At 41.6% G+C, this 12,172-nt stretch overlaps 1 protein-coding gene across 12 annotated transcripts in view; it reads right to left on the bottom strand.

Moving 5' to 3' along the window:
• The window catches only part of LOC308073544 (NACHT, LRR and PYD domains-containing protein 3-like), an 88,835-nt gene extending 83,354 nt beyond the window's left edge, over positions 1 to 5,481 (bottom strand). For all 12 annotated transcript variants that reach the window (XM_080412482.1, XM_080412486.1, XM_080412495.1 and 9 more), the window contains exons 1-2: positions 5,344 to 5,481; positions 35 to 138 (exon numbers count right to left, since the gene is read on the bottom strand). The gene's annotated coding sequence lies outside the window, so the exon portion shown is untranslated. The remainder of the gene's footprint in view (positions 1 to 34; positions 139 to 5,343) is intronic.
• Between the last annotated feature and the right edge of the window lie 6,691 nt (positions 5,482 to 12,172).

Here is a 12,172-nt window from a genome sequence, read left to right as displayed (position 1 = left end):
CCACTGGTAACCACCGCAGTGTGCATAAACTTACAGTGAGGGTCCCACGTACATCCTCTCCCCCTGTGTGTCAGCGCTGTACTGAGGACCACGAGGAAGACAGAATCAGGGACCTTCCAGGCGATCGTTTTCAGTCAACTAAAAGACAAAGTCAGATAGTCATTACATTACAGTCATTTAGCAGACGCTTTTATCCAAAGCGACTTACAATAAGTGCATTCAACATAGGTAGGGAACGAAACTACTAATCACCAGAAGTCTTAAGTGCATTCTCTTCTAAAACAAGCAACTAAGAGTATACCTAGCACTAAAGTAAAAGTGTAATATATCAGCTACCTACTTTGTTAAACAGATGAGACAAAATAGGAAAATCAAATGAGCAAGAGCTAAAACAAATAAGTGTATCGAATAAACAAGATCCAATCAAATAAAACAAGAGTTTGTACAACTAGTTAACAACAAGTAGGCAAGGCGAAGAGGAAGGGTGGCGTTTCCTGAAGTGGGTTTTCAGCCTGAGGTGAAAGATGGAAAGTGACTCTGCTGTCCTGACATCAGTGGGGAGTTCATTCCACCACTGTCATCAGATATGTAGCAAACACATTCCAGTTTAGTCACACATCTGACATCAGTTAACCATCTGTCTTGTGACAAAATACCACACACACACACACACACACACACACACACACACACACACACACACACACACACACACACACACACACACACACACACACACACACACACACACACACACACACACACACACACACACATCTAACATGGTTAAAATGGAGTTTGAAGTTACAATGGGTTTGTATAGGAAGGGGGCGTATCTGATAAAATGAATATCAAAATACTGAATCAAGCAACTTAAAAACTATCCAGGGTGCTCCCAAAAGCCTGAGTAGATGATAAAATTACCCTTTAAAAAAAAAAATGCATTATCCCTTTAAGGCTCTGTTCCATTTACCGGTAGTGTAGCACAGTGGTTTTCAAACGTTTATTTTTTTTTTCAAGGACCCCCATAACAAATGGACCGGGTCCATTTGGTTCCATTTGTACACTCTCAGAGTTACAGACCTGTAAGGGTCCATTTGGTTCTATTTGTACACTCTCAGAGTTACAGACCTGTAAGGGTCCATTTGGTTCCATTTGTACACTCTCAAGGTCCTTACACACCGGCGAATATGCGAATATACGCAAAATTCGGACTCGTTCCGAATAATTAAAAGACGCTTTTTCGCTTCGCGAAACTGATGTGGACGCTTGCATTGACTTTATAAGGTTTTAAAAAAAAACGTATTTATTCGCATGAAGAATTCGCCCCGGTGTGTAAGGACCTTCAGAGTTACAGACCTGTAAGGGTCCATTTGGTTCCATTTGTACACTCTCAGAGTTACACACCTGTAAGGTTCCATTTGGTTCCATTTGTACACTCTCAGAGTTACACACCCGTAAGGGTCCATTTGTACACTCTCAGAGTTACAGACCCGTAAGGGTCCATTTGGTTCCATTTGTACACTCTCTGAGTTACACACCTGTAAGGGTCCATTTCGAAACCCGCTCAAGGAACCATGAGGGTCCCTGGACCACACTTTGAGACCCACTGGTGTATCATAGTGTTTACAGTGAGTCAACACCCTGACTCTGTTTGACCAGAATGGAACAGAGCCTTCATTAGTATCATTGGTAACACCTTTAAAGGAAGAAAGGATGAGGCCCACTTTCTTTCCAATATGGCTGCTGTGCAAAGTCAATGCAAAGATGGCTGATGTAAGCAGTCACGCCCATAGATAATAGAAACCTAGATACCTCATTGGCCTCTGCAGTTCATTGGGGCGACCTGTATCGCGGCCACCATTTTGGAGAAGGCAAGCTCCCTGACTACTGGCCAATCACAGCGCGTCTTTTCCGGGACTTGTCAGAATCTAGTTGCATAAAAAATATCCTGTTATATTTTATACAACTAGATTCTGAAGTCTCGGAAAAGACATCAACATAACTACACAACACCATTCACAACTACACCTAATCAACTAACTACACAGCAACATGAACACATAAGCACAACTACAAAAGTACCAACACATCAACACAAATAAACAAGGTTGACAGACAACACAACTACACAATACCTTCACAACACAACATGAACATATATCAGCAGAACTACACAATACTAACACAACATCAACACAACTACACTACACAAACACAACTACACTACACAAACACAACTACACAATATCAACACAACTACCAGGCGGCAAGCATCCAGTTTTTAAAATGAAGCCAATAAGGCAGTGCCACATTCCCTGCAGTTCTCATGAATGGCCCAGCAGATGTCGCTATTTCCCCTCCTGCTGGCACCGTTCCCTTTGTCCATTTTTTGTACACAGCAACAACACAACTACACAATATCAACACAACTACACAACAACTACATCAACAACACAACTACACAGCAACAACACAACTACACAGCAACAACACAACTACGCAGCAACAACACAACTACACAATATCAACACAACTACACAACAACTACAGCAACAACACAACTACACAGCAACAACACAACTACACAGCAACAACACAACTACACAGCAACAACACAACTACACAATATCAACACAACTACACAACAACTACACAGCAACACAACTACACAGCAACAACACAACTACACAGCAACAACACAACTACACAGCAACAACACAACTACACAGCAACAACACAACTACACAGCAACAACACAACTGCACAGCAACAACACAACTACACAATATCAACACAACTACACAACAACTACAGCAACAACACAACTAAGCAGCAACAACACAACTACACAGCAACAACACAACTACACAGCAACAACACAACTACACAGCAACAACACAACTACACAGCAACAACACAACTACACAATATCAACATAACTACACAACTACACAGAAACAACACAACTATACAATATCAACACAACTACACAACAACTACAGTAACAACACAACTACACAGAAACAACACAACTACACAATATCAACACAACTACACAACAACTACAGCAACAACACAACTACAGCAACAACACAACACAACAACGCAATATCAACACAACTACACAACAACTACACAATATCAACACAACTACACAACAACTACAGCAACTACACAACAACTACAGCAACAACACAACTACACAAAAACAACACAACTACACAATATCAACACAACTACACAACAACTACAGCAACAACACAACTACACAATATCAACACAACTACACAACAACTACAGCAACAACACAACTACACAAAAACAACACAACTACACAATATCAACACAACTACACAACAACTACAGCAACAACACAACTACACAGAAACAACACAACTACACAACAACTACAGCAACTACACAACAACTACAGCAACAACACAACTACACAGAAATAACACAACTACACAATATCAACACAACTACACAACAACTACAGCAACAACACAACTACACAGAAACAACACAACTATACAATATCAACACAACTACACAACAACTACAGCAACAACACAACTACACAGAAACAACACAACTACACAATATCAACACAACTACAGCAACAACACAACTACACAAAAACAACACAACTACACAATATCAACACAACTACACAACAACTACAGCAACAACACAACTACACAGAAACAACACAACTACACAACAACTACAGCAACAACACAACTACACAGAAACACAACTACACAATATCAACACAACTACACAACAACTACAGCAACAACACAACTACACAGAAACAACACAACTACACAATATCAACACAACTAGAGCAACTACACGACAACTACAGCAACAACTACACAGAAACACCACAACTACACAATATCAACACAACTACACAACAACTACAGCAACAACACAACTACACAATATCAACACGAGTACACAACAACTACAGCAACAACACAACTACGCAAAAACAACACAACTACACAATATCAACACAACTACAAAACACAAACACAACAACAACTACACAATATCAACACAACTACACAATATCAACACAACTACACAATATCAACACAACTACACAGCACCAACACAACTACACAATATCAACACAACTACACAACAACTACAGCAACAACACAATATCAACACAACTACACAATGTCAACACAACTACACAACAACTACAGCAACAACACAATATCAACACAACTACACAATGTCAACACAACTACACAATATCAACACAACTACACAATATCAACACAACTACACAGCACCAACACAACTACACAATATCAACACAACTACAGCAACAACACAACTACACTACAAAAACACAACTACACAATATCAACACAACTACACTACAAAAACACAACTACGCAATATCAACACAACTACACTACAAAAACAACTACACAATATCAACACAACTACACTACAAAAACACATCAATCAAGTCCAAGTGTCGCCTAGGCACCCATTGGCATTGTCTCATAATGTGCCTATGTACACAAACAGCCAATGTGTTTCTGCTGAGTCTTGTACGGTACTGCCTTGCTCATGAGTAGCAACACTCCAAGAACAAAATAAAAACACTTCTAGGAGCACGACTCAAAAGTGTTATTATGTGAAGAGAAAACACTTAAAGTCTTTTCATTGTTTTATTTTCCTCACCTGGAGGAACAACCGACTTGTTGTGACTCCTGCATTCTACCTCTGACTGGCTGAGTGGAAACACATGCCGTTTCTTTGAAGCAGACATTTTGTTTGAGCCATATCATCTTACTTGTGAGGACATATGACACACACACACACACACACACACACACACACACACACACTCCTTTGTTAGCAAAGCATGTCGCTGCACGTTGGTGAATCCATACTGCGTACTGGTATAGCGTGCCAACAATAGCTGATCTAGATCTACAAGCTCACAAAGTGTTGCAGCTCCACATGTCAGCTTGTAGATCTGCTTCCCTCCAATGCAACGTAACCACGGCAACACAAACTAAACAAACCAATAATTTTACAATTATTAAACCTAACCAAAGTGTAAACAATTACCCTACATATAAAAAGTAGGAATTGAGAAAAATCCCAAAAAGGTTGCACATAAAAAAATTCCAATCTTTTTTTTTATTATTATACTATTATAAAATTATACTTTTTTTATTTGCACACACCAATAAACAAACCAATGTTTGTTATTTAATGTTATATGTATACTGGATTTAGGGTCTAGCACTCCACTGAGAAAACCCATTGTTGACGCACAACCTCTTTTTCTTATTTACTTACCCTACATATGTTGTCTCAAGATGGAGTCCACACTGTTCGCTTCCCTGTTGTTGTTGTCTCTGTGATAACATGGACTCTGAACTGTGCTCCTGCACCACTAACTGAGACACACACACACACACCTGTATGTCATTATGCCACTCCCCTCCTACCACACACACCTGAGTGCTTTTCATACACCACTCCCCTCTGGCACAGAGAGAGAGAGAGAGAGAGAGAGAGAGAGAGAGAGAGAGAGAGAGAGAGCAATCTCTACAATCTTCCACTCACTCAGCATTCACAGAGGAACAATGCAATAACTTCATCTCCTTCTTCACCACTAATAGTAGAGCGGATAGTAGGAACAATCGTTCACTTTGTGATACAAGCGTGAAAATTGGCATGAACATTCCTTTAGGTCAACTCTTTGACTTTTTTAATCGAGCCACTAAAAAATCCAAGATGGCGGCCATTTTTCAAGATGGCCGATACCTTAGTGGGCAGTTAAGTGATATGATGGTTTATTTGGTGATACAAGCATGAAAATTGGCATGAGCAGTCTCTGTGGGTCACTTGACAATAGGCCACCCACAGCTACTTGAAATTTCAAGATGGCGGCCATTTTTCAAGATGGCCAACACTTTAGTGGAGCATTTAATTTATATAATGGTTCATTTGGTGATACAAGCATGAAAATTGGCATGAGCAGTCTCTGTGGGTCACTTGACAATAAGCCACCCACAGCTACTTGAAATGTCAAGATGGCGGCCATTTTTCAAGATGGCCACCACCTTAGTGGACTAGTTAAGCTTAAGAAATCATTTAGTTGGTGATACAAGCATGAAAATTGCCATGAGCCGTCTCAAAAGGTCATTTGACAAGAAACCGCCCACAGCCACTTGAAATTTCAAGATGTCAATCTTTAAATGATACCTTTTCTCATAGAAATGTATTGGGTTCCTCAAAAAGCTCTGTCAAGAGAGGTTGTTTGACTGTGTTTTGTCTGACTCCTCGCCCACGACCTGTCCAGTTTGGTAAGACCTGTCAGGAGTTGCCTCCCACCGGCATAGCTCTCAGGGTTCACTGAGGTAGGCCTAAACAAGCTCCCTTACCACGACAAGGTAACAGTCACAAGGGAGGATATATATATATATATATATATATATATATATATATATATATGTATATATATATATATTGTTTTTTTTAAACTAACAGCCATTACATGTGTCAAATAAATACTAAGGGGTGGGGAAACAAAAAATAAGATGAATAAATTAGCACAGTTGTGGTGCTGATAAGCACAGTTGTGGTGCTGAACGGACAGTGCTCCAAAATTATGAGTAATGGCTAATACTGAATGGCAATATCAATCAATCTTTATTACAGCCGAAGCCAATAAGGGACATACAAAACATTAAAAGTTAATATATAAAACAACTAAAAAGCACAGTAAAACACAACATTATAAAATGCACTTGTACCAATGCTTCCACATTTGGGAGCGGTATCTTACTGAGCTATGCCTTGGATTTATCATATTGATAATCACCTCATTAAGAGACCCATCAAGTCTACACTTAAAACTATAAATAAGGTTTCTCAGGAGAGCTTGAAAGGTGGTTAGACCCGAGTCACAAAAAAGCTGACTAGCACTGCCACCCCTAGGCTTCCTCAGGAGAATCCTGAGAGCGTCATTGTAAGCCACCTTAAGTTTGCGTAAGCTCTCCTTTTTATATTTCACCCATAAAGGGGCAGTATACAAAGGAGTGCAGTATGCTCTAAACAAATTAATTTTAACCTCATCAGAGCAGTAGTGAAATTTTCTTACCAGCATATTAGCTTGAGCATACAACATACGTCTCTGTCTGAACATGTCAGCATCATCTTCCATCTTATCATTTATGATATGCCCCAATAGCCAATAGCCACGGAACCATGACAAACGATACTAAGGAACTAAACTGAAAATGTGCTTCACTGTTAGATATGGCAGTGGAAGGCAGTGGAAGCAATGTTACAAAGTAACAACTGAAAATTACACAGTAATAGACTAGATAAAAAGTAAAACATGATGCGTCGATGTGACGAGGGGAAGCCGAGCCATAGGCCTCCACTTGAAAACACAGAGGACAACAGGGAATAACTCTGGCAAAATAAACATGCAAATAGGTTCTAGCAGGGGCAACTACATAGGCATGTGAAACTGAGTCCATATCTGAAGCAGTTACACCTTCCAGTACATGCCTTGGAGCACCCACATTTGGTCAACTCCCAACAACTCTCCGCAATAGGTGGAAGTGGAGTCCAGAAGACTTTCCACTTCTCGTCCTGTTCCACCCATCCCCAGTCAGATGGGCTCGGCATTTGTGGATGTCGCTTCAATGCCTGTCCCCACACGTATCCAGCCTCATAAGAAGCATGTTTGGCATGCTCTTTGAGTGCTGCTTGAGTTGGTGGGATCAAGTCATATTGTCTTTGCTTTCTGGCAAAGAGATCAAGCCTGGCCTCGTTCACAGTTGTGACATCGCTGGACCGGTCATACATTAGATCTTCTTGGCCTCTTGACATGGATATCTTTGGTATCTTCAGTGTCTTCAGCAGATGTAGATGCTCTCTTTTGGGTCCTTTCCAGCTCTGTGTTGTTGAACCTAAGTTTACAGCTTGAATTATATTTTGCTCTGTTTCTTGTCGATGTGCTTTCTATGCCATCACCTTCATCTAGTCGGGTTGGACTAAGTAAGATAGGCAGAGCATTGATCTTATGAAATAATGGAACATTTCTTGCAATGGTATCATAACCAGTACGATCGTGCTCTCTGTTGAATAAACTCGGCTGAATGAGTTTTTCCTTGGTGACCTGCTGACAAATTAAACATCTGTCCCAGTTAGTTTTCACAACTGTTATGATGGCTTCTGCCATGTCTGCAGCATAGGCAGAGGCCGAGGGTTTATCCTTTTACCACCTTTTACCAAGCACTTTGATGTATGGGATACAACTAAGTTCGTGCCTTAACCCTACACTTAGTTCGATCGTTCATCCAATGCCATTTAAATCCTGAGCGATCTGTACACCATCCGGTTAACTAAAACCCCATTAACCTTGGCTCGGCTCTCCCGTGCTGGCACAACCTGTCAATTCAGGTGCGGCTATCTAACTGTTTTGGGGTAAATTAGACAGCATTTGGGATACCAACTTTCAATTAGCTGACATTGAACCCCAGTGATATATCACCAGTGTGCCCTGGTAGTGCAGATATTCACTCTTATCTAATCTATCTATGATCAACAAATCAACACAACTATATTGTGATGTGTTAAAAGTTGTTCTTTAGCATAATAATAATAATCGTCCTTAATGAAAAAAAAACATACATTTCTATGAGAAAATGTATCTTTTGAGGATCCAGGGGGTGGCCATCTTGAAAATAGAAATGTAAAGTGGCTGGGAGTGTTTTCTTGTCAAGCAACCCTTAGAGACTGCTCATGCCAAATGTAATGCTTGTATCACCAAATAAACCATTATATAACTTAATTGCTCCACTAAAGTGTTGGCCATCTTGAAAAATGGCCGCCATCTTGAAATTTCAAGTAGCTGTGGGTGGCCTATTGTCAAGTGACCCACAGAGACTGATCATGCCAATGTTCATGCTTGTATCACCAAATAAACCATTATATAACTTAATTGCTCCACTAAAGTGTTGGCCATCTTGAAAAATGGCCGCCATCTTGAAATTTCAAGTAGCTGTGGGTGGCCTATTGTCAAGTGACCCACAGAGACTGCTCATGCCAATTTTCATGCTTGTATCACCAAATAAACCATCATATCACTTAACTGCCCACTAAGATGTCGGCCATCTTGAAAAATGGCCGCCATCTTTGATTTTCAAGTGGCTCGATTAAAAAAATCGATAAATGACCTCTAAAGATGATCTGTACCAAGTTTCACGCTTGTATCACCAAGTGAACGATTCTCCCAAAATATTGCTTTTATCCGCTGCACTATAAAGTAAACACCATCCGCTCCCAGCTCTCCGGACACTCCACATCTCCAGTTTAGTTTCCCCTGCCCCCCCGCTTGGGATCTCTCAGCCTCTCTGCTGTTTCTCCACCACCACGCAGCAAGAGGTCATGGACATCATCAAAAGGATGAAACCCTCCACCTGTGCCCTGGACCCCTTCCCCACAGCCCTGGTAAAGCTTAACATCAGTGCCATAAGTCCCCTGATAACTAAAACCATAAACCTCTCACTCCAGTCTGGCCTTGTTCCCTCTGCATTGAAGACAGCCATCATCACACCCCTGCTCAAAAAACCCTCATTAGATCCCGACAACTTGGCCAATTACAGACCCATTTCTAACCTCCCTTTTCTCTCCAAAATGTTGGAAAAAGTGGTGGCAGCACAACTCCAGGACCACCTGGACATAAACAGCATTGCTGAGAAATTTCAGTCTGGTTTCCGTGCAGCCCATAGCACGGAAACGGAGTCACAAACAACTTACTGATGGCAGCGGATGCAGGTTCCCCATCACTCCTCATCCTGCTCGATTTGACTGCAGCATTCGACACTGTTCACCACGACATCCTCCTCAACCGCCTTCACTCCATTGGTCTCTCTGACTCTGCTCTAAATTGGTTTCATTCCTACCTCTCCGACAGAACCGAGTGCGTATCCCTGGGAGGAAAAAAATCCCGGACACACCATGTCACCTGCGGTGTCCCCCAGGGATCCGTACTCGGCCCCACACTCTTCACCCTCTACATGCTCCCCCTCGGCCACGTCATCAGTCGGCATGGCATCTCGTTCCACTGCTATGCCGACGACACTCAATTGTACCTCAAAATTGACCCACCCCCCGCAAACCAGCCACCACCATCTCCGTCAACCCCCCTGCAGACCTGCCGGCACCATCTCCTTCATCCACACTGACCACCTGCCTGGAGGAGATAAAGGCGTGGATGAACCTCAATTTTCTTCAGTTAAACAGCTCCAAGACTGAAGCCATCTTAATTGGCACCCCCCACCAGATCAAATCATGCCCCATAACCAGCATCTCATTCTCCGGTCAAAATCTCCCCCTCTCATCCACAGTCACCAACCTGGGTGTGAAAAGGCACACATAAAACACCTCTGTAAGACCTCCTTTTTCCACCTCAGGAACATCTCCACACTCCGCTCCACACTCACCCTGCCAGATGCTGAGAAACTCGTCCACGCCTTTATCTCCTCCAGGCTGGATTACTGCAATGCACTACTCATCGGGATCCCTAGCAAGAGCCTCCAAAGGCTCCAATACATCCAAAACAGCGCTGCTAGGGTCCTGATGAGAGTGCGAAAATATGACCATATCACACCCACCCTCCGCTCACTTCACTGGCTCCCCATCTCCTTCAGGACCGAATATAAGATTTCCCTTCTCACCCATCAATGCATGTACGGCAACGCCCCCCCCTACCTCAAAGAACTCCTCACCCCAAAACCTGTGCACCCGAAGCCTCCGCTCCAACAACACCAACATTCTTGTTGTCCCTGACACCAACCTCCGCACCATGGGCGACCGGGCCTTCTGTCACACAGCCCCATGTCTGTGGAATGCCCTCCCAGACCACCTGAGAGCACCACAGTCCACTGATGCTTTTAAAAATGGACTAAAAACCTACCTTTTAAAAAAAGCATTTTTCTAATTTTTATGGACTTTGTTTGTTTTTCGTATTAAGTTTTAATTTCTAAATTTTGGCTCTTAGTTTAGCCTAGTTGGGTCTATTATAATTGTTTTGTTGCCTATGCTGTTTTTATACCCTGCTTTTAATTGTAGCACTCTGAGATTCGTAAGAATGTAAAGTGCGTTATAAATAAAATGTATTATTATTATTATTATTAGAGAGAGAGAGAGAGAGAGAGAGAGAGAGAGAGAGAGAGAGAGAGAGAGAGAGAGAGAGAGAGAGAGAGAGAGAGAGAGACTCTGTTACAAGTCTGGGATTAAAAATGTACTTGAGTAAAAGTAATTGGTATCAAAATGTACTTAAAGTACCAGAACTATAAAGTACTCATTATGTCCCATTCACAAGTTTTTAAATGTATTAAAAATGTTTTGAAAATAGCAGATCTACAAGCTCACAATGCGTCGCATCGCAATGCATTGTGAGCTTGTAGATCTGCTATTTTCAAATGGCGTAAAAAGTAGGAGTAAAAGTATAACATTTTCCTCTGAGATGTAATGGAGTAGAAGTAAAAGTACAGACAATTGGGAATACTCCAGTGAAGTCAAAAAGACTTTAATTACATTACTTGAGTAAATGTACTTAGTTACTTTACACCATTATAAAAGGTGTGCCCTGGCAGACAACAGGTTGTAAACACTGCTCTACATGGTATTCAGTAAACATGTTTAAACACGTTGGATCAGATTCATGTGTTCTTCAGTCAGAAGTGAAGCAGCAGAAATCATACGTCTCACTCGCTGTCTTGTTTTTACTTCTAAGCGTGTGTGTGTGTGTGTGTGTGTGTGTGTGTGTGTGTGTGTGTGTGTGTGTGTGTGTGTGTGTGTGTGTGTGTGTGTGTGTGTGTGTGTGTGTGTGTGGTGAAAGATGTGTGACTAAACTGGAATGTGTTTGCTACATATCTGATGATTCACTTTGTCTTTTAGTTAACTGAAAACAAGTCGCCTGGAAGGTCCCTGATTCTATTTTCTTCGTGGTCGGCTCTCCCTCTACTCAAGAATTGCCAGAGGCCCCCGCAGGCTGCCGTCCAAACAAATTCCTACATTTGTTTGACGTTTTTCCTGAAAGAACCGATAAGGTGACAAGCGAGTGTCATCATCATCGTCATGTTTGTTTCTGGAGCCAGAG

The sequence above is a fragment of the Gymnoscopelus braueri genome (assembly GCF_963280865.1).
Source record: "Gymnoscopelus braueri genome assembly, chromosome: 18".
Taxonomy (NCBI): Eukaryota; Metazoa; Chordata; class Actinopteri; order Myctophiformes; family Myctophidae; genus Gymnoscopelus; species Gymnoscopelus braueri.
The sequence above is the reverse complement of the archived record's forward strand: the minus strand, read 5'-3'. Positions and strand labels throughout refer to the sequence as shown.